The following is a 27,571-nucleotide window of genomic DNA, read 5'->3' as shown; positions in this document are numbered from 1 at the left end:
AGATTAATTGGGATTATATTTTTGTAGCATATTTTATTCAGAAAAATAAACTAGAACACTGATTTTACCGTCACTGACACCGTCTAACAAATCACTCTTTGTGCACAGCATGTATTTAGGCCTCCATGAGCTATAGGTCTGTAATGTTTCTGCGACCAAAGCAAACCCCCTGAAAACAACAGGGCTCCCTGCAGGTGTGAGATTCTGCACCCAGAACCCACTGCAGGCCTGGGACCAAGCAGCATTTTCATTAAGGGACCTGTAATGGTGCCTCAGAATGTTTCCCTAAGAAAACCAAACCTTTTAATTAACAGATACAACATTTTCTTCTAGATGAGGCCAGACAGATCTTTTAAATTGTTTTCAGTCATTCCTAATTACACATCTCTCATCAGGACGCACACACTCACGGCATCTCATCTGCTTACTTCTGGCTTGGTGTAAACTTAATATGATGGAGCAACCCTGCCACTCTGCCACCAGGTACTGGCAACGTGCACACTTGTCCAGACACAGCGCTGCCAGCCCATGCTGTTTTACTTGACGTTGCTCCAATGCACCCGCAAGTTCTGAATTATGGGATCCAATCTCAGCAGCGTGTTACCGAGTTCCTTTGGAGTGGCGCCCAAACTACCAACAAACCTTCACCGGTAACATGTGCCATCTACTTCTTGCCTTCCCCGAAGGGCTCCAAGAAAGAAAATACCCTCGCACACCCTCAAGAATTTAGCGCAAAAAGGCGAGGGGAAGGATGGACACGTCGGAGGTGGGAAGGCGCCAAAGCGAGCTTTGAACCCTGGCTCCCCAGGCAGCTGGTTGAGGACGGGAGCAGTCCCGGCCGGTCCCCCCACGGGAGGGGCAGCAGGTGCCGCGGCCGGGGGGTGCAGCGCGGCCGGTGGGTGCCCCCTCTCCCCATCGCGCTACCCATCATGCGTGAAGCTGCCAGGGTACCCCGCGGCGGGCCGCGTCCCCGCCGCTTCGACCGTCTCGGGCTCCCCCGCTCCGCCCCGCTCCTTACGGCGCTTCCCCCAGAAACCTAGCAGGAGGAAGCGCGGCACCCCCCGCCGCCCTCCCTGCGACAACCCACACCCCGATGGCAACCGCGACCGCTCCGTGCTGCCCCCCCTCCCTCCCCTCCCCTCCCCGCGCCGCCGAACCCCGCCCGGTGCCGGGCGGTAGGAGCCGCGTCCCGCCGGGGCTGGTTTTTCGGCGGCACCTCCGCGCTCAAGCGAGGGGAGGCGGGAGGGAGGCAGCCGTCGGCTCCGGGCGTCCCGCCGCCCGCTGGGTCGCGCCCTGGCTCCCCGCCGCCCCACGGGAAAGGGGCGAGCGCACGCCCTCTGGCCCCGCCGCTTCCCCGGCGCCACAGCCCCGTTCCCGCCGCTACCGCTACCGCTGCGCCGTGCCCCGTCACCCCGCGGCGGCTGCCCGGCCCGCCTTGCGGCCGCAAACCGGCCCGGAGACGCACGGGCAATGAATGGACACGCGGCCGGCGGCCCCCGTCCTCCCTCCCGCCCTCCCACAACTTCAGCGGGGCCGCCGCCTCACCTCCGCCCAGCAGCGGCGGCTCCTCCGCCCTGGCGCTCCGCTCTCGCCGCCGCCTCCGGCTCGCGCCCGCCGGGCTCGCCCTCCCCCGCTCCCGTCGCGACCATGCACCGAGGGAGGAGGAATGGGATCCCGGCGAGCGCCGACCCCGCCGCCCCCAGCCGGAGGGAGGGAGGGAGCCGCAGCGAGGGGCGGGGAGGGACGGGACGCGCCCGCCCTGCCCTGCCCAGGACCGGCCCCCTCACACTGACGTCCCCCGCTCTCACACCGCCCGCCGCCACGGGGTGCCCGCGCCGTGCCCGTGGCGGGGCGGCGGGGTGCGCCCCAGCGGGGCCGGGCCGGAGCCGAGCGAGGCGGAGGAGGCCCCGTCCGGCCCGCTCGGGGCCCGCGTGCGGGGCACCTCGGCCGCGGGCAGGCTGGTGTGCCAGGGCGGCTGTCCCAGCGGGCTGGCCGAAGGGGAGAGTCTCTGGGAACAGCCGCACTAAGGCTGACCCGCCATCCTGGCGCTCGGATAACCCGCGGTCCGTCAGGTGCCGCCCCCAGGGCCCTGGCCAAGGGCTGGCACGGCGCGGCCCCGGCGGTGCCAGGCCAGCTCCAGCCACCGCGCGCCGCAGCCTGTCAGCCCCAGCGCGCCCAGTCGTGCCGGGCACACGGGATGGGCAGCGGGAATGGTAAAACGCCAGCTCCCCCGCTTCTAATCATTCCTTAGTCTAAACCTCCTGAAAAAAAATGCGGTTAATACTTAACTTACTTTGCAGGAAAACGTCTTAAAAACCGCCTGCAAAGCTTCTGTTTTCAAACCTTTTCCCCCCAGAACAGATCATTCCCCGCTAGCCTTCCTTTAAGATCCCACTTAACACTTCCAGTTTCAAAGCGGCACTCTCACAACCCAGGCTTTCCAAGAACTTTATAATTTTTAAAGTATCTTAAGATATATAATGCTAACCACACACATGTCTCCTAGCAGTGATACTCATTTAAAGCATCTGCAGATAAAATTATGGTTTAGGCTGCGACATGTCTCCGCACGCCTTTGCCATTCCCTGCTGTTGTGCCCTCATGTAATACACGGATCATTGCAAGTGGATGACAGGTGTCTAACTTCATACAGCTTTTCTCAATGTCCACGTCACATGCTAGATTGGAACTGGCTGTTGCAATAGATAAAACCAGCCACTAAGTGAGTCAATTAAATAAATCACTCTGGGTATTTCAGAGACATAAATGAAGTGCTACACCGGTGCAAAACTTGACTTGCTGCGGCTAAAGCTGTCCTCCCCATGGGAAAAAGTAAGTTCTCTTTTCACAGCTATCAGAATGGTATCTTTCACAAACACTGCATTTACTTGAAGTTATGGTTTGGGGCTTAATTACTCTTTCACTCTGATGATACAGCGGGATCAATGCAGGCTGGTCCTGCTGACTGCTTGGGACTGCAAAGCCTTTAACAGCACAAGGGCACGCCCCACCTAACTGGGTCTAGTTGCTGGATCTGTGCCTTTTTAATTAGTGTCTGCTGCTCAGAAAATCAAAAGTCAGTTAATGTTTTCCTAATTATGTTGGTTTCAGGGGAAGAAACAAGCATAAAAACCCCAAGAATTATGTTCCTGTGTCAGAAACATTAAAATCATACTTGGCTATCTATGCTTACTGAAAGTATATGCTTTCATGTTTGGTTATTGTCCAAACTTGCATCCTTACGTTACCTTCCTCCTTTCTTTCTGCACAAGTCATCAAATGAAATAGTCTAAAAAAGTTTTGTTAGAGACATTTTTGTTTGCTCCCATTAAAGACTCAGAAAATTAATTTTCTACAAAATAAGGCTGTCTTTGTAAAACTGAACTCTCTGTGACCTCTGAGAGTAGCTACTTTAACATACAATAGGAGACAACTCAATAGGCCTGTCCAAAAATAAACATCTCTTTAAAGAACATTTTAACCCCAGAGACTTCACACAAATAGAGCAGTCACAATGTTACTTGATAATACAAAATTAGTGTAACAGACATATTAATTTTCAAAAAGCTATGAGACCTTCTGCATTCCAGTTGTTGAGTACCCTTTGAGCTAGTCTCCATAATAGATAGCTCTACTACTTTTGGATCAGTGTTTTCTTGAAACAGATAAATGCCATATGCTGTTTCAAAAGGATGTGTTGGAATCATGATAGTCCATCGATAACATGAAACCAAAAAGTATAAAACCTGCACTGCAAATATTCTTGTAGCAAAGACCAGTTTTCTCACTGATCATCTATTAACTCCTAAAAAGATAAAGTGCCTATTGAACTAATAAAGCTTACCTATAATGAAAGGAGATAATTATTAATGCATCTCTGCTATATGCATTTATGAAATTTGCTTCTAAACATAAACACCCATGTGCATCCAAATCCCATATAAGTCTCACTGCACTTAATAGGTGGGATAAAGTGTGATGTGATGGTTGCTGTGGTAGTGGATCCAGTTGCAGCAGCAGCCTCTTCTTCCTCCTCCATTGTCTGAAAATTGTTTGCTATTTAAAAATATGTAGCAGGAACAATAATGCAGGAACAGTTACACAGTCCTGCTGTCAGTGAGCAATTATGTGCAGACTTAGCCCTTGGAGAAAGTAATGACTACAGGGGAATGATGACATCAGATAATAATAAAAAGATAACCCACAGAACACCATGATAAAGTTTTTAAGAAACTGATTACAGACTCACAGCATTGCATAGAATGCAAAGGGCAACAAAATGGCTTAGAACATTTTAATTTGGGCTATCGGATACTCTGAACCCATCAGGTACTGTCTGATCCTCAGCACAGATTGTTACAGATACTTTTTACCATGGTACCCTGGATGCAGAAACTTGTGTGGCAAGATCCACACAAGTGCATCAGGTTGTGGGGCTGAATCAGCCTGCAAGTTAGAAGAACAGTCATGAGCAGGTAGTTTTGACTAGGATGTAGGAAGCAGCACTCTGAAATTCCCTGATCTGTCCCTGAAGGCCAAGGGTTGAGACCCAGACAGATATAAGCATAGCATATGATTTTCTTAATTTGAAAATGCTTATTTATTTGGAATTGGCGTGAGAAACTTGGTATTTCCTTCTATCAAAGTAGTGAGGGTTTAATGCTAACTAATTACAATATTGGCTTTGATGTGCAGCTCTAAACATTTTTATTTTGATTATCTGAAACCAAACAGCACAAATAACGCATCACCAGAACGCAGCACATAGGCATTATCCAAACAGGAAACCCAGACGTCAAACAAGCACACTTTGGATTAAGTAGTATTTGAGATGGAAAACATGATATAATGGTTTATCCCCTTGCTCATAGATCTTCCCAAGTATTAACTTTGTAGGCATTCATTTGTTTAGACATTTTTCCTCCCTAAACATTGGTTTACTTATAAGCCCAGATAGTAATACCTGACATCATTTTGATTGATTGATTTAAATTCTCCACAGACTGTTAGAATGAAGGATTATTTTACCCTGAAATTTCCTGAACTTCACCTGAACAAATACAGCCTTGGATGTGGCCCAGAAAACATTCTCTGAAGGTTATAAGAATAGAATATAGACAGGGCAGACAAAACAGGATAGCAGAAAGTACAACCAAAGAGGCTACAACATCCAAATAACTAGGAAATAACATATAGGTTGGAAAGCAGAACAGACACTATTTGGCTCAAAATGAAGCTCTCGCTTAGTCTGTGTATAGTCACTGGAAACTGTTAAGAGTATTGGAGAAGATACAAAAATGTCTCTATGGTGCCTACAGAGAGCTAAAAATGAACAAAGGGAATATCATGTATGCATATTGCAATTAGAAGTAGTTAGACTAAACAGCAAATCAATCTCAACTTTATAATCTTCAGATATATTTATATCAGATTTGTTCCCTGATTGTATTTACTTTCCTGTCTTTTTTTTTTTTTTTGGGGGGGGGGGGTGGGTGTCTGGGTTTTTTTCTTAAGTGGTTGCTGTTCCAAAACCTCACTGTGGAAGATCGGCATAAATTTCAATATTCTATTTAAATGAATGTTCTGACTATAGAAACACATAGGGAAGAATTTTATTGCAGAAAAATAATGTTGGAAAAATAATGCTAAAATTGGAACATGTCCTAAGAACTCCAGTGAAAGTGGAAGGAGAGGAGAAATGGTAGTACATACAGACAAGAGAGGACTCAACTCTGAAAGAGTCGGAGGGAACTGAGTGAAGGCATGAGTGTTATTTTACTGCAGTTTGTTTTTCTTCTACTCCAAAGAAAAGTAAGATGTAAAACATCAGCTGAGCTAGATCTCCAAGAAAATGTATCTTTCTCATGTAATGCTTTTTTGTTTACAGCTTCAGAAATTTCAATTCCTCTAAGTACTTAGCTATGACATTTAATTTTTCAGTAGTTCATTCCTCTACTGTCAACCAGCATATGGTGTTACAGAAAAGAATCTGATCCCTCTACTCTACAGCCAGTGACTACAGGGACAAAAAACAAAACAAAAAAACCCTAAAAAAAACACAAAACCACACAAACAAAAAAAACCCCAGCACATCTGAAGAATGGGGAAACCCATCTGTTAGAACGTGTTTTACCATAGCTGCTAGGAACCTTGGTCATGGATCATACTCACACTGTACTATAAATACAGAGTACAATGAGGGCATCGGCTCATACTCACACTGTCCTAAAAACAGAGTAAAATGAAGGCCTTGGATCATACTCACAGTGCACTATAAATACAAAATAAAATGAGGGCATCCTGGCCAGAAGCATGTTACACTCTAAGCAAATCAGACAAAAACCCCAATGGCTAGGTGCAGACAAGCAGCGGGACGCTGAGAATTGAACAATAACGACTACTGCATCCTGAGTGGGTAACAACACTATCATATTGAATCTCTCTAGTTCAGAGAAAAGTAATTGTATAGTTCAAACCCAAAATAAAGTTTATGTGAGACTTTTAGCCATGGATAGACAGAAAACATACCATCCCAAAGTTGTTATGTACAGAATCAATGTACAACATCTAGACTCTCTGCATGTGGGGACCTACGGACAGATCAGTTCCAAGTGGCAGAAAGCATGGAGAGGATGTCTGCAGAGAAAAAGAAAGTAGGAGGAAGGTTTGGAAGAAAAGTCTAGGAGCTGTCTTTAACCATACTGAATCTGAATTGATCGTTTAATTCCAAAACACCCAGAGAGATATCTTAGGATTTTCATCTCTCCTGGAGAAAGAAGTCTAGGGTGACTCAGGAAAGATAGTTTAATAGTGTGCAGATTATTTTGATACTAGGAACAAGTAAAGCAGAGAAAGAACAGAGCTGCTTAGAGTTTCCATGAGAAAGTGATGAAAAAAATACTCTTCCAACATGCAGACCAATGCAAGGCAGCAGCATGCATTCATTGAAATAAAAACAAATTGAAGAAATAAGATCAGTTAAAATGCTATTTCATAGACTGAGACCTTTAAAAAGAAGGCAACATGAGAAGAGATGAAGGCCTTTGGTGGGTGTCAAGAGGTACCTATTGACCCTGGTTGAGTATTCAGACGTCTCACATTCCAGCTCTGAATGAAGCTCGGTGTTTTGCAGAAAGTAATTCTTAAACTAATTTGGGACTCAACCAGTGTGGTACAAGCAGGAACCCACCACTGTATTTTAAGAAGGCTGTAATTGAATGCAGACACTCAGGCTCACTGAAAGGATTCAGACTTATCACTGTGTCTAATCTGTATTTTTGAAGCACATGCTATTGTAAGTAGTATGAAAAAAAGCCGTCTAGCCAAATAAACGTTGCCTGACACAACAGCAATAACAGCTGTTTTATTTCCTTTCCCATAATTTGGGATTCTTGGACAGAGAATATTTTTAAGTGCACTTTGAGGCGGTAATTAATGGGAATTTATATTAGCAGTATCCCTTCTACTGAACAAACCAAGACAACCATTAGGTATAAATAATTAAAGAGGCCAGGTTTTAAATACGACATTAATTCATTGAAATTCCCACATTAATACCAGCTATGCTAATCTATTTCTCTTCTAATGTCTTAAAATCTCTTTTCATGTCCTAAGGAGTACTAAGAGAAAACATATACAATCAAATGATTTAATGATATTGAGCAGGATACTATACATATAATATTTGATATTACTCTACCAATTCATATATCCAGCTGAAAAAAGCAACTGCAATATGTTCTTCAAGTACTATCTTATTTATCACAAATCAGGCATTTTCTAGGACTTTGTCCAAAATATCCTACAGTTCTACTGGCTGTGTTACAAATTATAAAAGGAAATAGTCCAGTGCTATTTCTAGAAATTATAGATCTCAAAATTATTTAGTATTTTCCATTCATCAGTAATAACATCATCAGAGATAGGAAAATCTCAAAGATTGTAACACTGGCAAGTTTTTCAAAACAATTTAAAACTTGAAGATAATGCTCCAGAATTGGGAAGATTCACCCAAACTATCCAAAGAAATTCAGTGAAACAGGCTTCTTGTTCCATAACCCCAGTTCTAAATAAGTGCTTGAAACATTTTTCAGAATTAAAATGGGCATCCCAATGAGCAATCCTGCCTAGGGAGTAACTCAACCATGACTACATTAAGGCTCCTTCAGCTCTATGTGGAGTATCAGTGAGACCCAGAGCAGCATAAATCAGAGCAGTTACACACACCGACTGTTCCCACTGGCAGTTTGTGCTGGTTCTGAGCTATTTCCACATGTTCCCCACATTCAAGAATGGAAGTGGATTCCTAGCTTATTTTAAGCTTATCTGGATGCTCAGATATACTCAGTGTACACACTGACCATGGCATTGCTAGGAGGAAAAAATGATGAGGCAGATTGTTTTTTGTTGGATTCCCCTTTTTTGCTTTGTTTGTCCTGTAGACTATTGCATTTCCACACCTTGCACTCTAATAAAATTGTTTTTACAGAAGATAGAATGATTCCTTTCAGCTCAGAAGTCTGAATTAGTCATCTATCCTCACCTTCTTTACTTGTCAGCCATCTGTAATGCAGTACTTCAGGATGTTTTTGAAATCCTTTTCCTTTCTTGTCTCATGTGGCTCTAGTTTTACTTTATTTTCCATTCCTGCTCTTATTACAACTGTATTGGAACCCTCCCTGCTTCTGAATATGAATAATATGAAATGATCACACCCATTTCCAAAATGAAATTATGTAACAGGCTCAATCTATCAGCTTTTTATTTCCGGACTGTGTAAAAGAAGGATGGAATTCTCATTTACATGTATATGGTTAGCTATGTGTCTGGAATCACACTTTCACCTTGATCCTTGTTTCTCCTTTGGAAGCATTTACCTTCTGTTTCGAAGCTTATTGTGTGTAAAGTCAAACTGGAAAGCATGCAGTCTAGTGCTTTTGCCAACACTGTGTATTTTGGTTAAACCAGATGTCTGACAATAAACAAACAACAACAAAAAAACCCAACCCAAAACAGTTGTTCTGTGTTTAAATTTGGGCCTCCTGAGGAGTAACTCTTTTTCCATCTGCTTGGACCCTGCCACAAACTGTTTCAATACACTCAAGATTCAAAAAAATTAATCTTAGAAGGACATATTGTACAAGCCATCTTCATTAAAAGAATGTATTTCATTTTTCCAGAAGGCAGTTAGCACATAATATATAATTTAGAAAATAACCTTGAGGCAGTTTTAGTTGTAAAATACATGCAACATCCATCAAATAGGAATTGAAAGTAATAACATTACAGGTTAGAGCAACTCTTTCAAAAAAAAAGTCTGCAATAGTATTAATGCATCCTTCACATGCTGTGGGGTTACATCATGTTCATGTCTATGGCCTCACTGGAGTACTAATCTGACATGTCAGATTAGGGAGATTCAGATGCCTTAGGCAGCCTGGGGGGCACGAAAATGTGCCTCTTGCAAAGAATGAAAGATATGCACTGTACATACTGACATTAATTTGGGGCCAATCTTTTAATGTGGAGGATCAAATACAGCCTATATGCCTTGGAAGAATCTGGATCTTGCTGAAGGAAAAAGCTTGGTGAACGAATTGGGAAAATGCCTTTTAAACTTGAATCCTGTGTTTCTGACATGGCCTGTTACTGACTCCAGCACAGACTTACACCAGGAGGCTCTTCTCTGTCAATCACTAATTACAATTAAGTACTATGAGTTACAAAGTAGCAATTTCCTTGTAACTGGGCCACCTGGAGTATTCCAATATTAGCTTCATTGAGACATAGTCATGTGTTCTGAATTTTGACAGAAAAAAATAATGTAAGATGTACAAAGGGGTTTATGCTTGATACTTTAAAAAAATCAAAAGCGTTTGAAATGAGATTGCATTGTGCAGTGCAGTATACAACACTAAATTTAAGACACTTGGCCTGAACATTAGACGCTTTCAAGGAGCATATACTGAATAAACTTGGAGGAGTGAGCAACTGTTTGCTTAAAACTAGCGAACAAACTTGCTAATTTTATATTGTTTTGAAGAAAACATATAACCTCAGAAGTTGTTCAGAGAGCTCAAACAGGAGTCTAGAAAAAAATTTATGTCGACACACTTCCAGTTGTTCTGGTACTCGAAGCTGTTAATGACAAAGTAATTGAATCTATTTTTTGGATAAGAATGTAAAGCCAAGTGAATGCAATAAACTCTTTTTTTCCCTATAACACAGTAAAGTGTTTGTCTTCACTTAAGAGCATAGTGTTGTATGAAGCATCTTAAAAAATATTGTGCCTTTTCATTAAAAAATGGCATTTCTGTAAAGCAATACTCTTTATATTTCAACTTAATAATAGCTTGTATTTATTATTAAGTCACAAAATGTTCATTGAGTGTTCTGGTTTTAAATTCCATGTAATAGAGCTTACTGGTTTTAAGCAATAAAGTGTTGTGCTGACCAGAATGCTGACTTAAACAAACTTCAAAAACAAGTTTAATGTTTGAGAAAACTCTGCTGAACGATCCTGGAATTAGGATTTATGGCATTTCCCTGTGAGAGCATTGTCATTCTCCAATTACTCACTGGAAGCTGAATTCATCACTTCGTTTGATATGGTATATCTATATCAACTTTAAAAGGATGTGAAAATCAGCCTAATTATAAAAGATGAGACCTATATCGGAGCTTTTGCTCATGCAGAAGTTGAGGATTCTGGACCACAGGCCACTAAAACGTTTTAGTGATCCAGCCCTGTGCTAAAATACAAATTTCTCACTACCCTTGGCTATCTTTTAAAATAAAGATGGCATTTTCATAAGACTTCCTTTCACCTTACTGCTTATTTACCCTTTAGATATATATCTCTGTACGTTAGCACGGGATATCTGTTGGGATCTTCAACTCTGGTTTCTCCTCATCACATTATAAAAACTCAGTATTTGAATCCTTGTCTTAAAAGATGGCTCTCAAGGAAAAAAAAAATTTCACAGCCCTTAAAATTACCTCCACTGTAAATACTACTGCACCACCTCACTACAAGGGATGCAAATTTCTCTTCTAGGCCATTTGTTTGAATTTGTGTATGTTCAATGATAACCCTGTTGTCTGATGACTCAATTGCCTTGTCTCTGTGAAATAATCAAATCATCTCAATCCTGTCTTATGTCAGTTCTGACTGCAGCATAAAACTTGTTTCTGGAATAGCTTTCCTTGTCAAAGACAGTTAATTCATGATGTCTTGGATCACACACTTAAAAGTACTAAACCAGCCTTTTATTTCTCAAAGATTCTCTCACATGCTAAGTAAGTGTTGGCAAGTCATGCTGCATCTTTAACTATTTTGTGTGTTAAATAGCATTTTTACGTTTTTCACCTCTATAAGAATTAGATTAGCTTTTCAAGAAGTGATGAATGATCTACATTAAAATGCAAATGAATATGCTTATCTGGAGATAACGTTAATGAAACACTACAGTGATTAGTCCTAGGAACTTGTGTTTTCATTATTTGAACAGGTAAGATGGAATCAAAACAAGAGCTTGGAAAACCAGTCTTTCCATTTAGCTGCAGATGGTATTGATATTGCAAGGACACTGTAATTATTGAGAAAAGTAAGAAAAAATAAATAAGAAATGAGAATTAAAATAACAAAACTGATTTAAAGTAGATGTTGTTAATGATGATAGTTAAAGGGCTAATAAACTCAAGAGGAAAGAGAAAGGAAGAAACTAATTACAGAGAAAAATAAGGAACATATTGACCAAGAGCAGGTTGCACAGTCATTACTGCAATGCTTTTCCTGCAGTACCAAAACATCCATAAAGAGCTGTAGTGAATTAAGAAAACTGACATGCAAAGCCAAACTACAGAAAATGCAGCTTCATTGTATAATGATCTTAGTTTGCTATTACTTACACCTTAGGGCTTGGCATCATAGCCAAATTCAATAATTATACAGTACATCAGAGGTAGTTCACAAAGTAATATCATGCTGGCCACCACACAGTAATAAACCTGGATAACTATCCCACTGAAACCTTTAAAATACATGGGGTTTGCTAGGTGAGTTTTAACAAAACAACAAATCTCAGCTAGTACTATTGCCCTTAAGAGTTTTTCTCCAGCCTTTTCTTATTTGGTAGTTGGGGAACAGTTACACAAGAAAGTAGTAGGCACATTTGCAAAGTCACTGAATGACAAGTAAGCGAAAGTTGTCTCTTAATCTCAAAACTGACACAGTTGATGATCTTTCCTGGGAGTCACATATGGTTATGAATCATTACACAGCACTTGGAGACATTCCTAAAGAAGAAATTTCTAAGTATAATTTAGTAAAATAAAAAGAACTAGACTTCTTTGCTCTGATAAAGGGAAGCATCATGTTTTGTCTGGGAATTCACAGTGCAGCAGGGACATGCTTAGTATGCAGGGCCATTCTGACCGCTGCCAGGAAGACAAGAGATGGCACAAGGTCATTCCAAAATGGTTCCATGCAGCAGTTTCAGACCAAGTACTACACAGTGAAGATTAAGATTACAGCCATTATTAATATACAGAATATATATTCTGGCTTTGGAACAGCAAAGAAAGAAAATCAGCCTTGTATGACACAGTGGACACAATTTCCCAATGATGTAACAGCAGCAAAATTAACAAAAAATCCCAAGCTAAGGGTACAGCAGAAGCGTTTGTGTATGTCTTCTACTCACTGTGTGTAGGCCAGTCTTGCAGATTCACATTTTTGGAACAGTCTCCATTTCTAACAAGTTAGATTCTTGTCAATTATCTATCTGATTTCAATTGAAACACTTGACTCAGAGCCAAATCATGGTCTTTCCAAAATGGATCGCAGGCCAAGTGGACTTCAGGGCCCCAGATAGAGTATATGCAGTAAAAACAAATAAGGGTCCTTTTTTCTCCCTTCTTTCAAATTAATTAAAGAACTATAATGCCCTTGAACCTCCATCTGTGCTATTATAATCAGAATAAATTAGCCACTCCCCCTTTTAAAAACAGCAACCAGCCAACAACACAACCAACGATCAAAGAGTGAGCAGGATTTATTCATTCACAGTCTGGTCATAGAATTAAAATCCAGTGCATAACTGTTTTGTAACTCTTAGATCATTTGAATGACAGGTATCTTCCCTTTTTCTTATGTAAATAAAGAGAAAGAAGAATTTAAAAGTAAATCACAACAATCAAGATTTTTTCCCTGTACTTGGGAAAACCCTGTTTATTACCGGAGAAATGGATAGCCCGTGCCAGAATTTGAACAAATTACAATCATGGCTTGAGGCAAAGATGCAAAAACTGAATAAATATGAGGAAGCTGGACATTTAGGCATATAATGAATCATCTGCAACGTCCTTTGCCTGAAAAATTAGTTCACAATGGAATTATTCTCCACTTACAAATGCTTGAAGAAAAACATATTAAAGGTAAAACAAAGGTAAAATAACTTGTAAGTAGATCAAAGACCTGGAGTAAAATGGTTGTCCATTAAGTGGAACTACATTCAGCATCTTTATATTGCTTTATTTTTCTCTTAGTGTTCAAACTAATAAATGAAAATGTCTTTTTGACACTAATAATATGCCGTTAAAATTCAGTTTCACTGATTATAATGCACCATGCATTTTTTTTCTCTAGTAATCTTGTTTTAACTGTATAAATAGGATTTCCTGTTGGCTTTTCATTTTAGTTTTTCTGATTACAGTCTTCCTTGTTTAAATACAGCAGGCGTTTACATTTCTAACATCTTCCAGAACAGTACCAATAAATCCCCCAACCAAAGACAGTAAAGAATGCATAAATGAGTGACCCTTAGACTTGTGAGTCAATAGAGAAAGTTGATATAATCCACCCTCAACAACAGCACATTCTGTCAACTCGGCTGAAGTTGCCAATATCATCACATTTGTGATAGAGATACAATTATGGCTGGAAGATTCCCACAGCCCTGCCAGATTCCTCAAGGGGATTAGCACTTGTCTGGTGGCAGTACACAACAAAGACATTGTTAAAATATCGGTGCACCAATCAGGAGGAATTTGGAGACTTTGAAGTTTTAAAAAATAAAACAACAGTGTAGGAAAAAGAAGCAGTTACAACAGTTATACAGTTATGTTCATCTGGTTTAATTAAATGACACAATCTGATTTGTTGGTAACAAAGTTAGAAATACCTTTTTTAAAAAAAATTCTTTCACTAATACCAATAGTTATTTGAAAGTACTTCGGCTTTATGTGATCTTTTCTCACAAAGAAGAAACTAGCAAAACACAAAGGAACATTAATCACTGTTAACTGTGAGTCTCAGGCTCCTAATTAACAGAGTACAGAGCCCAAGACCGCACTTCCCTATGTTATTGCCAATGTTCCTTCCTCCCAGCAGCTGATTTCAGCAGGCAGTGCAGAAACTCTAAGGTGGTGGAGATATTGAGATCAGGGTGTAGTAACTGCCAATGCATTGTCTTTTAAATCCTGCTCTGCTTTGTAGGCAATGCATACATTTCAGCTGTATAACATTCATTGATAAGAGTAACAATGAACAATACCCACATAATTTCCTATAAGCTTAAAGTCACTGTGCTGGAATTTACTGTTGTGGCCTCCTTATAATAAACATACAGAAATGTACTGGGTTTTATTTTGCTAACTTACACGAATAGTTTCTGTCACTGCTTGGGTATGGATCCAAGCTAAATGTCATATGCCAAAGGTGTCAGCTACATGGGTGTGCTCAAAATCAAGGTGTAAGAGTTCACCAAAACCTTGCTATGATTTCCCAAGAAATCTACTAGTTGCAGTAGTGGACTTCTCAGAACTTCCTATTCAAGTCCATCAAATATCACAGGTTTAAGAAATGTTCCAAAAATCACTATCTCTTCAAAAAGCATCTCTAACAGACTACTTGTAGAAGTGACTAAGGATACATAAATTCAATATATGCAGATAAGGTACAGCACACATTTTGAAAGCACGGAGAACATCAACCAGACATTTCCTAATTCTGCTCTCCTTATTACATTTGTTCCTACTACAAACAATTCTTACGGAAGTTTACACAGTTCCAACTGAGTTTGCAGCTCATGTCATGCTTGGTAAGTCTTTAATTGCAAATAATCTGGTGTTTTTCAAACAGCACTGAGGTCTTCCAATGAAGTCAGAGGGCATGCTGACACCAGCATGAACTTGCACAAAACCTAAATGAGAACAAGCAGCCAAAGCAAAGGGATACCTTTCGTAGTACACAGACTTTGCAATGGTCATTGTGAAAATACATATCCATCATTTGTAGCATCACAGAAAGATGAATAAAGAGAAATGATACCAGCAAGTAAAATTGTATGGCAACATACTTGCTCTATCCAGTGTGTTACAACCATGTTCTACAACTGATACAGCCAGTGGTCATTGGATGAGCAGGCTTAAGCACTGTCAGGACAGAAGTGTGCTTGGATAGACATCCTGTGTTCACAAAAAATTGTCTGTTTTTAAATTGTATAGCTGGGCTTAACCATCACTGTACCGTCAGCAGAGAAATAATGAGCCTGCTAGAAAGAAATTACAGACTGATTGGAGTTGGGCTGAGTTGAGAACGGTGAGACTCTGGAACAGGTTGCCCAGAAAAGCTGTGGATGCCCTGTCCCTTGAAGTGTGCAGGGCCAGGTTGGATGTGGCTTTGAGCAACCTGGTCTAATGAAAGCTGTCCCTGCCCATGGCAGGGGGCTGGAACTTGCTGATATTTAAGGGTCCCTTCCAACTCAAACTGTTCTATGATTTTGTGATTCTGTGAGTTACTCTGAGCATGAAAAGATCCAGTTGTTGCCACTACATAAATATGCAGAAGCATGCCACTGCTACATGCCTCCTGGAGACCAGAAATAAAAAAAAATAGAAAAAAGGGACTAATATCTTTCTAGTAACTGCATAGTACTTATTGGTATAAACTGGCATAGCTCAGCTGGCTACAGTACAGCTATATCAGCCACCTGACATGCGGGTCTTGGCTCTTCTATGATTCTTATTAATTCCTCAAGAGTTTGGAACAATAAAGCTGGAATCAGAGAAACATGAAAGCATGAGTTCTCAGTGAAACGTGCATAACTAGATGATGTGATAAGAGCAGGAACTGACAAGAGAAGGGCCAGGTCATGAAGCTTTCAGTTTGTACGTGCCAACAAGTCATTAAAGGTGTGTGAGGATTTGCAAATGCTACACGATTTGAAAAGCTGTTCTGGTTTTAATTTTTTGGTTTACTGCCTTTGAGAGGAGAGGAATGAAGAGTCTCAGGTTACTAAGCAGAGTTCCTACTGCTGACCAGAACACATTATATTGCCTTGTTTGGACCCTAAGGGAAGGAACAGTAGCCGCTGTTACAGCTTTTTGTAGCTTGATTTCTAAGCAGCAATGTAAAGCTAAATATGGGCCCATTTTAGAACTACAGAAATCTACCAGATTTACTGGGCTGTCTGTCTGTATGGGCTTTAATACATGTCTACCAAAAGAAAATGCTATCTTAAACATATTTTTTCTTTCTAGGGTTTATAGCTATCATTTGACCTTTATGAAGAAAATTCTTTCATTTCCAGGTTTTTGAGCAGAAGAAGGAGGAAGTGGGTATTATAAATTTCTCTAGGAAGTAAATTTCAAGTAAGTAATAGTTCCTACTATTAGTGGGTCTGTTTTGAAACTGAAGCTAACATTTATTGCAAAGGTAAACACACAATGAAAAAACTAAAACAACATTAAACAATTGAGTGTTTGTAATATGGATAGATTTAAAAACTCAGTTATTAACTGACATTAAGTTTCTCTTCTTTCAACAGTGACATAGAACAACAGTTGTCTGCACACATCTTCAGATTACTGTTCAAAATAAGCCTACAATTCCACAACAAATAAAACTTTATCAGTGAACAAGAATCAAAGAGTTTCCCCTGAACTGAGAACACGATTCCAGTTTATCATAGAATCATAAAACCATTTAGGTTGGAAAAGAGCTTTGAGATCATCAAGTCCAACCACTAACCCAGAACTGTCAAGTCCATCACTAAACCATGTCCTGAAGCACCACATCCATGTGTTTTTTAGCCACCTCCAGGGATGATGATTCCACCCCCTTCCTGGGCAGCCTGTTCCAATGCTTGACCAACCTTTCAGTGAAGACATTTTTCCTAATATCCAATCTAAACCTCCCCTGGCACAACTTGATGCCATTTCTTCTTGTTCTGTCTCTTGTTACCTGGGAGAAGAGACCGACACCCACCTGTCTACAGCCTCCTCTCAGGCAGTTGTAGAGAGCAGTAGGGTCCCCACAAGTCTCCTCCTCTCCAGGCTAAACCGCCCCAGTTCCCTCAGCCACCCCTCAGAAGACTTTCCTAGACCCTTCCCCAGGCCCTTGCCCTTCCCTGGACACGCTGCAGCCCCTCTACGTCCCTCCTGCAGTGAGGGGCCCAAACCTGAACACAGGGTTCGAGGTGCAGCCTCACCAGTGCCCAGTGCAGGGGGACAGTCCCTTCCCTTGCCCTGCTGGCCACACTGCTTCTGACACCAGCCAGGGTGCTGCTGGCCTCCTTGGCCACCTGGGCACCCTGCTGGCTCATGCCCAGCCGGCTGCCGACCAGCACCCCCAGGCCCTTTCCCACCAGGCCCTTTCCAGCCGCTCTGCCCCAGCCTGTAGCGCTGTGTGGGGCTGGTGTGACCCAGCTGCAGGACCCGGCACGGAGCCTTCTTGAACCTCATCCAGCTGGCCTCGGCCCATCGGTCCGGCATGTCCAGACCCCTCTGCAGAGCCTCCTGCCCTCCCGCAGATCAACGCTGCTGCCCAGCTTGGTGTCATCTGCAAACTTACTGGGGGTGCACTCGATCCCCTCGTCCAGAGCGCCGATAAAGATACTGAACAGAGCTGGCCCCAGTACTGAGCCCTGGGGAACACCACTGGTGACCGGCCGCCAGCTGGATGTAACTGCATTCACGACCACTCTCTGGGCACGGCCGCCCAGCCAGCTTTTTACCCTGCGCAGAGCACTTCCATCCAGGCCACGAGCAGCCAGTTTCCCCAGGAGAATGCTGTGGGAGCTGGTGTCAAAGGCTTTACTAAGGTCCAGGCAGACAACATCCACAGCCTTTGCCTCATCCACTGGGTGGGTCATCTTGTCGTAGAAGGAGACCAGGTTAGGCAGCAGGACCTGCCTTTTGTAAATCCATCATATTATAAACGGGAACCTTTAATCCCACTCTACAACTGGACTAGGACTGGTTCATAAAACAAGCTGGAACCATGACTGCACTCAGGTTGAGTGACCAATATCCTGAACAAATTTTTTTTAAAACGCACTGTTTTTGGCACAGCCCTGTCTCTATTTCTCACAATATCCTCTCCTTTCCTCTCCCTCTTGTTATATGCACAACTAGGACACACAGCTGTTAATTAATCATTACTAAATTCAGAATCTTCTGAGTGCAGCCTGTGGGCAAAGATCTTTCATGAACACTGCATTTACTTGAAGCTATGGTTTTGAGTGGAAATACTCTTTCACTCTGATGATACAGAGGGATTTATGTGGTAATCGACTCCAAGACAGCAGTGGAAGGAAAAAATGCTTCAAGGGTGCTGCAGTTGTGTATGCATTTTAGGCTGAGAGTTATGGAGCTAAACAATGCCAGATGTGTGCTACATCTTGAGTTTCAATGATTATCATTGTATTGTAGTCATTTATGGCCAGGCTAATGTTTAGGATTAAACCAGGTGTTCCTAAAACATTTTCTTTCATTCTAATGCACATCAGAGTACATTTATGCAAAGCACAACGAAAATAAACTATGGATAAAACCAGCACTTACATATAAAAAGAAGCCATTATTTTATTTGAACATGCCATCACACAAACGTCATTAAATCACATTAAGTAAAAGGATGGTTAGTGGCTGCTATTAAAAAGTCAGCTTTTGCTAGTAGCTCATGATGCTTACAAATACATTTCTATAGGACATGAGAAGAACTGCTGTTAGATGATGTTGTTATAGCAGGGTCTCCACATCATCATTGCTTCTGAAAATCAGATACTAATACACTGAGTAATTTCACCTTGGTATTTAGAACCAGAGACTGAAAATGTGAAATTTAGAAGTACAACAAACTTAGATAAAATAGAAGCTTGCTTTGTTTGGATTTGGATTTTGGATTGGGTTCACACATATTTTATGTCACAAGTTAAATATAAAATGCATAATTCATTGAATAGTACAAAATTTCTCAATAATAATTGTGGTTTAATAATTAGACTTGTCTCTCAACACCACACTCACTTTTCACAGCCAGCAAGATGGCTTCTTGCGATTTTATTTAATGCTATAAATAGAATAAACATTTGCATAGATAATCTTCCATTTTGTAGGAAAATGATCTCAATTTTCTAGTGGCAGAATAATAACTGAAGAAATATTTGCTTTTTGCCATTTTTTTTACTATACCATGGCCTTTTCTTTACTATAAAGTGAATACTGAAAAAGTGAATTCTAAAAATTTCACATAAAACAATGTACATTAACTCCCTGTGTATTATGGGCCTGTTGTTAACAAGCAATTATAACTCAAAGGAATTTCAGACACATTATACCTTCTGCCTCTAAGAGACAATTTTTCCATCATTCATTTCTGCAAATGTTTCTTCAGAGTGGGCTACTTTCTAGGGCAAATATAAACAGAAATACAATTGTTCTACTCTCATTCCCTCCTACATTTTTCAAAATCCAGAGGGGATATTTTCATAAGTCTTTGATATCATAAATGTGCCTATTTTTTATTCAGTCAAAGGCTGTGCCATTTCAGCTGTTCTGGATGGGGTTTTTTTTCAGGCTGAATGTATGGCAAAAGAAAACTATCAGCAAATTCTTAGCCAGGCTTCTCCACTGCATTAGTCTCAGAGCTTTAGCTAGAAGCAGAATAATAGTAATGTGTATGTTGCTTCTATCCAGTTTAATATACCATGACTATGCTGTCTTCATTATAGAGTCAAGCCAAAACAGAACTGAAAAGGCAGGAGAATGACTTTGTTTCTACAACATATCACTGCTGGGGTCAGGAGGTGTGACCAGACCAGACTTAGAGCCATGTTGGGATTATTTCAGACAGTGCTTTATCGATCAAGTACGACTTGTAAAACAGAGTATTTGAAAACAAAGCAAAGGGGACAAGAATTAAAGTTAAAATTCAGTACATCTATAAGGGCCAACTATAGGGCAGCAGGGTTTTCACGGTTTTGGGGATGGCAGTTACAATTTTCACAGCCTTTTAAAAAGGCTTCTCTTAACACTAATACACAGGACAGAGGGGAAAATATTATGATCCTCCAGAAATCAACTGTTTTCATGGATAACCCCGCGCTGGTGAACAATATCAAGAAAAGAGTTTGGAGACACAAAACTACCGTGATTTTAATCTACAGAGAGAAAAAAAAGTTATTTGCTATAGTGAGTTAAGCAGAGTCAAGCTGGAACTAAAAGTATGTCTGCTAGAAGTGAAGGCAAGCCTCTGATTTGATGCTTTCAACACTCATCTTCTCACCATCTAGAGAGCCCTGTTAAACCTTTATTCCCAGTGGGGCAGGATAAATGTAAGGTAACTTAAGGGCTCAGATGTCCCAGCAGAACTGTAGATCCTATGAAATGATCTGGGCAGGCCACAAATGTCCTGATCAAAGTTTTCCATTCATTACCATGGGCTCTATGCCCAAAACTACTCAACAAGCATTGCTGAATACTGAACAAGCTTACTTTGTTTGTACATGTATTCACTGCATTCTAACTTCTTGTTTGCTTGAAGAAATCACAAGAATGCATGGCACAAAGCAAGACAGAGCTCTTTTATTTTTATCACAGTCCTGAATGTCAGAATCTGGCAGCCCAGAACTGTGGCTTTGGTGTAGTACCTTGTTGTGGCTTTCAAGACTTGTCCAAATAAGCACTGAATTTCTTACATGCAAATCTAGTGATTCTGAATGTACTTTTTTCTAACTATAGTCTTGCAGACAAAATATAGCTGCCTTTTTTTGCTGTTGAGTTTAGCTAGAATTAGGGGATCAACATCCGGCAGCTGCTTTGATGACTGCAGCCGATCGTCACTTTTTTGAAACTTGGCAGCAGATATATCACCAATATCTCTCTACTCCACCCCACAAAACCAACACTCTCTGGAGGGAACACTAACGCAAAAGGAACTTAATGCACTATCCTCTTTGCCTCTGCTAACCATGGCATGCAATTATCACAAGGGCCGTCACTGAACTCCTCTATGGTTGGGTGGCTGACTCACTCTGCCTGCTCTGTGCCAAAATGTTTTTACTGTTCCTCACAGCAGTACTGCTTGATGTAGATGAGCTCATACACAAATTGTACGGCAACGGAAGAAGACATGTGAGAGCACTGGGATCAGAAAAAGCAGCTTGGGACCCCAGGGAAATCTCTAAACAGTATATTTAACCAGGATCTTCCCATATAACAACCCAACTTGAAACTGAATCAAGTCCACTGCCTGCAGCTGACAAAGACCGTAAGCTGAAAGAGTTAAAAACGCTCAGTTGCAAACCTGCTGGCAAAAAAACCCAACAACTTAAAAACCTCCTCAAAGTTAGAACTGGTAGGTTTTTTTCCCTTCTCTTAGTAAAAGCACTACTTTCCCATTACAAACCTTAAGTTATTTATAGCTAGAGAGAAACGAAACCTATGGGTCCCAAGGGAAGGGCTGGGCTGTAGAAAGGGTCCTCTACTCCTCCACCATGTCACAGCTAAGGTTAATGCTATGAGAGAGACACAGCCTTGGGGTCCGCCTGGAGCGGGGCCTGCGGTGGGCTGCCAAAGGAGCAGGAAAACAAATTCTCCCTTGAAAACGACTACATCCTGGAAATGGTTTGGTGTTCCTAGGCTAAAAAAAGCCCACACCTATGGCTAGATTCCGGATCACCAGAATTGACTTCATGTATTTTTTCTTTGTCAGGTTTTACTTCATTTAGATTGTTTGACTTCTGTATTCTCTGATTCACTTGCTTATTTCTCATTTGGGTTTCCCTGGCCCTCGGATTACAAGCATGGCTACATACAGAGACTGTGTGTCCTTGCATGCCAGGCTCCATCACACGTGCCATATCAGTGGCTCTGTCACTACCACCACTTCCACCAGGACTCTGGTAAGTTTGCAACAGGGCATCAGAGGTCTAAGAGGATTCTCTGTGTAACCTCAAGCTCATTTACTGCTTCTTAATGAAAACATGGAAGAGCTTTGGGAATATACCTATATATAGCCTTACTACCATTAAACCACTCTGTCAGAAAGTAAGATGAGAGGCAAATTCACAGACACCAACAGGGACTGCTAGTGGAGCTTCAACTCCACACAGACCACATGAGTTTGAACTCCAGATTCTTCTGTTCAGAGATTCTGAAGAGGATTAAACTCAGAATTTCATCCAAGACCCATTTATCAATATTTCTAAAGTTGGACAAATTATTTTCAGGCTGAATACAGGGCTTTTGACTTCAAAACAGGTCTAGATCTTCTGTTTTGCTGATAAATTTATCCCTTCTTTGTTTATGTGCATCTTTTTGTAAATAAGAAATACAAAATAAGTAGCCAGTGTGGGCATTCTTCCTAAACTTGGTTACTTTTCTGAAGCTTAAATAATTTCTACGATATAAAAATGAAGACTTTTGAATTCAAAATGCTCAGATGTTTGCTAGATTAAGAATGAATCTTAACTTGGAAAGGGATGAAATGAAGTTTTATTTAGAGAGTTCAAAATGCTTGCATTTTTTAATGTTACTCAAGTAACCACAAAATATATAAAAATTCTTTATTTCCCGATTTGAAACAACTGTACAATACATATCTTTGCAGATGCCAACCTAAATGTGTCAGCCAGACGGGTTTTTTCTCTAACCCAGTTCAATTAAAATATTTTATGAAGGACCACCCATGGAAAATAATTAGGAAATAAAACAAATAATTATGGCACTGTAGCTGAGAAAATAATGAATCCTTGGATTTTAAAAAATAACAAGAGGAAACAGAGTTTCAATCTAATCCCAACAGAAGACAGTGACATGCCAGTCTCTTCCTAATAGATTAATTATATTAACTAGTATATCAGCAAGATTTAAAATGCAGATTGTAGGACACAGAGAAAAGAGATCATATAAAAGCTCTGCCTACCTCTGAAATTAAAATTAGACATTCTTTAATCTTTTCTAACTTTAGCCAAGGAGCTGACATTAATGGGAGACTCAAACACATTAATTACTTGAGTTTTTACAAGTTAGCTGATGTTTCTTTTCTATGAAATTGTATATCAGCATAAAAAGAACAGTACCTGTATTAAAAATATCATTAACAAAAGTTCCCACTTTTGTGGATAAACTAACACCTTTCCTCATGTAACATGAGTGTCAAATACTGAAGGACACAGAGAAATATAGGGCAGAAATTCCCCCTGCCCTCAAGTCCAGTCCCTTGTTATTATGGTAACCACAGCCTGTAACTGCTACTATAAACTAAAATATTTTATGTGGGTATTGACTGAGGACAGTTAGCTTTCTAGTCTTACCTGTCTGTTTGTGTAAACAGAGTGCTAAATAAATATGCACTATGAAATAAAGGACAATTCGAAACAAGTGTGAGACTAATGTGAATTCATTGGATCTACTTGCCTTATATACTGAGGAATGGCTGTCAAGTTCTCCATCTGCATTTTGATTGCAAGAACAAATCAACCAACACATTCTGAACGAATGAGGACTAATGTACTAAACATCTGTAGTTTAGAATAGAACCTCTGATATTTGGATGATTTATCTCAAAAAGGCATTTGAAGGCCAACCTGTATCATTAATGCATAATATGCAGAAATAGTAACTCTAAAAGTTGCACAAGGTGATTTGACATCGTAGTCTTTCAGAATCCTGTATTTCAAACCATATTACTAACTATATGCTACAGAAAATTAGGATATGAAACTTAAAGTTGCACTAAATGTAAAGTTATCAAATAGCATAAATCATTATATTGGTATAAAATAAACAAACGGCAATAATTAGGAAAGGGAACTGCAATAAAGGTTTTTCTAGAGCTACTGAAGGAAGATGCAGACTTCATCACGGTGATGGAATACTTTATAATAAGGTTTTGTTGCTTAAGTTTTCCATCCCTTGATGTGGTCAGCAAATAACAGAGCCTGAGCCTCAGTTGTCATAAAGAATCTTCAAAAGCTCAAAAGTGAAACGCTGCTGTGCTCTGAAGCCTTTTTGGATCTCTCAAATTTACAGGACAACATACTCATTATTTTATGAGCTCATTAGGAAAGAAAACAAACACACATACACACACATCAAACAAGGACTCAGTCCTCCTCGTACAAACTCATCTAACATGAATTCACTAATTCATGAGGTTTCTAACTCATAAGTTGTCTAATTCATAACTCATAACTCACGCATCTATGAGCAACATACTTATCTAGCTGATGATGAGTGCTCATCCTTCCCCCCCTGTCACAACACAGGCCTGCCCTCTATCACAGCGGGAAGCACAAAAACCTCAGCGGTCCAGCTGCTGTAGGATGTGCTTCAAACGCCTTTTGGGTACGCTGAGGTATTTATACTTTCCAGCTTGGAAGTTTGGTCTATGTCATTTCCATAAGTTAGTGGATTCTGAAGGAACTGCCAATCAATATCAAGGATTATGGCCACTGGAGACCGCAAGCTGCAGGTGATAATGGCTGTGTAATGACCTGTAGTCCTTCATGTGGGCTGCCTACATGCTGCTCTCACTTTGACTTAGTGGCGCTGCTCCCAACTCACATCAGGCCTTTGCATGAGCTGTGTGTTAGCTAAAATCTGAGCTGTTGAGTGTACAGTTACACATGATAGAAAGAAAAGCTTAAATGTATTTTGTGAAATGGAAAAATATTCAGGTATCAGTTTGGACATCATCTTTGCAGAACATATATATTCTTTTTGATATTTTAAATATGTTGGTTAATATGAAAGTTGCCAAATGTAGCATAGTAAGACCTTCTGTCATAGCATATGTATTTCACCAGTGAAAATTGAAATTACCTGGGAGGAGGTCACAAACAAAACAAATGATTCTTCACACAGTGTCTAATTAAATTGTGGAAATGTGTGACTGTGTGAATACCAACAGTTTACAAGGTATTGTAAAGCTGTGCACTATGCCCAAAGACCCCAATGGAAAGGTTGTGCAACCTCATGGAAGAGAAAATTAAAGCCAACTAAAGATATAGAAGTTAAATCTCTGAGGCTCTGAGCAATTGTTTAGAAGGTGAGGGACAATCTGTAGAGCTTATCAGATGTGCTGGCCCTGGCCATATACTGCTGCAACCATCTGCTTTCAGCCACGGATGGCTGATTGCAGAAGGATATTGAACCTTGGTCTGAAACAGAGTTCAAAACGTCCAACCAGACCACAGAGAATATACATTTGCCCACTATAGAAGAATTATTTCCTCCCAAACAATTTTTCTTCTTTCCCCATCTTCATGGTTGAAGACAGTGAAAGAATTAGAATAGAAAAAAGTACTGAAATAAAGAAGCAGAAGTGACAAAGGAGAGAAAAAAACATGAGGCCCTTTGGGAAAAAGACAAACAGCTGAACAGGCTTCTGGAGAGCTTTAGCTTCATTTAAACTTGTAGGAAATCAAAGGTGGAAAAGGCAAGCTAGATTTAAGACAGTGTAATAGAGAATCAACTGTACCAGAAAGCAGGAATTTATGCTCTTTTTTATATGCATTTTAAGTTTTCTTAAGTTTCATCTTCTTCATGCTTTATCTTTCAATTTTAAAAAATGTACAAATTCTGTCAAGTCTGTCTCTTCATGAATCTGTTTGCTAACAATTAGAACAACTAATCTGAGGGGAACACTGGGAAAGGTGTGCAAAATTTAGTGCAGTTTACAGGAGTTGGTCCTGGAGCCAGAAAACAGGCAGTTAGATCCCTACTTTCTGGAGAGGATAACAGGTAGAACTCTGCAGCCTGAGAACTTGGCTAAGGACACTAAGAAGCAGTACCAGAACTCTGGCCAGACTCAAGGTGTGAGACATTGTGAGAACTGGTGGGTTGATCTTGCAACAGTTTGATGAGTAACTGAGAAATACTGCTTGGTATGGTTTCTTCATGGCTGAGAGCCCACTTCAGGGTGAAAAGTCTCTACTATGGTAATAAAGAAACAAAATCTGAGTGAAAGCGTACTCACCAGGCAGGCAATAAACGTAAGGTTTTGTTCATCACAGAATCATGGAATAATTCATGCAGAAATTCATGCCCTTTGGAGGTAACCTGGTTGTTCCTCACCACTACCACCCAAGCAGGGCCAACTTTAGGGATAGATGACACTGCTCAGGATCCTCTCCAACCATGGACTGAACACCTCCTAGGATATGGATGTCGTAGCCCTGCAGTTACTGTATTTCATTAACCTCATGGTGTGATAGTTTTTTTCCTAATGCTGAATTGGAATGCCATGTGTACCTTATATGCCTTTCAGCCTTGTGCACCTCTGAGAAGAGTCTGGCTTCATCTTCTCCATGCTCTCATGTTAGGTAGCTGAAGCAGCAATTTCCTCTTTCTTCTCCAGCATAAACTAACCCATTTCTTCAGCCTCCCCTTGTTTGCCTTCCTTCCCATGATCATCTTCATGGTGCTCCACTGGACTCACTCCAATTTGTCAATACTTTTCTTGTACAGGGAAGCCCAAAATATGATGTTATGCTCCAGTGCTGAATAGAGAGGAACAGACACTTTCCCTGATGTGGTGCCTACATTCTTGCTTACATAGAACGACATGTGGTTGGTCTTCTTCACTAAGAGGCCCCATGGCAACTCTTGTTCTATTTATTATCCAGCAGGATGCCTAGATTTTTTTCCCCCACAAAACCACTTTCTATCTGGTCATAGCCCAGCATGTACTCCTGCATGGGGCTGTTTCACCCCAAGTGCAGGACTCTGCCTTTGTTAACTTCATGAAGTCTTTGTTCACCCATTTCTTCAGCCTGTGAAGATCTCTCTGCCTGACAGCCCTGCACTCCAGTTGACCACCAGTCTCTACACCCATTTGATACATTAACAGTGAATAAGGAATAGGGATTTTGCTGGTTTCTGGGAGGTTTGGGGGTTTTTTACTGTGGGTGATTTCTATCTGTTCCCTTTTCTGGATGGAGGTGCATGTTAAAGGCAAAAATTATTACGTCAACTGTTGGAATTTTTTCGTATTCTTTACAGATATGTAACAGCTTCCAATACAATTTGTCTTCTGGACAAACATGAAAACAAAAATCAGTTTATTCCACAAGAAGGATGCATTCAGCATGTCTCTGCTGCCATGATTCCTGGCAGCTTTTTAAGAAAAGTAAACTCTTTCAAGGTTTTTTACTTTCTTCATTAAATTTTTTTTTAATCATTATTGGTTAATTATCATTAAAAGCGTATTCTGGACAAAGAATATTTGAACAACAGATTTATAATTTTGCCAATATTTCACATACAATTGCTAAGAAGGAGA

The 27,571-nt window shown here is 40.8% G+C and overlaps 1 protein-coding gene across 1 annotated transcript in view; it reads right to left on the bottom strand.

The window, feature by feature from the left end:
* The window catches only part of LHFPL2 (LHFPL tetraspan subfamily member 2), a 152,612-nt gene extending 125,122 nt beyond the window's left edge, over window positions 1–27,490 (bottom strand). Inside the window, exon 1 of the mRNA XM_080370896.1 lies at window positions 1,546–27,490. The gene's annotated coding sequence lies outside the window, so the exon portion shown is untranslated. The remainder of the gene's footprint in view (window positions 1–1,545) is intronic.
* Between the last annotated feature and the right edge of the window lie 81 nt (window positions 27,491–27,571).

The sequence above is a fragment of the Falco punctatus genome, assembly GCF_963210335.1.
Source record: "Falco punctatus genome assembly, chromosome: Z".
Classification (NCBI taxonomy): Eukaryota; Metazoa; Chordata; class Aves; order Falconiformes; family Falconidae; genus Falco; species Falco punctatus.
Note: the sequence above shows the minus strand (reverse complement) of the source record. Positions and strands in the feature narration are given on the sequence as shown.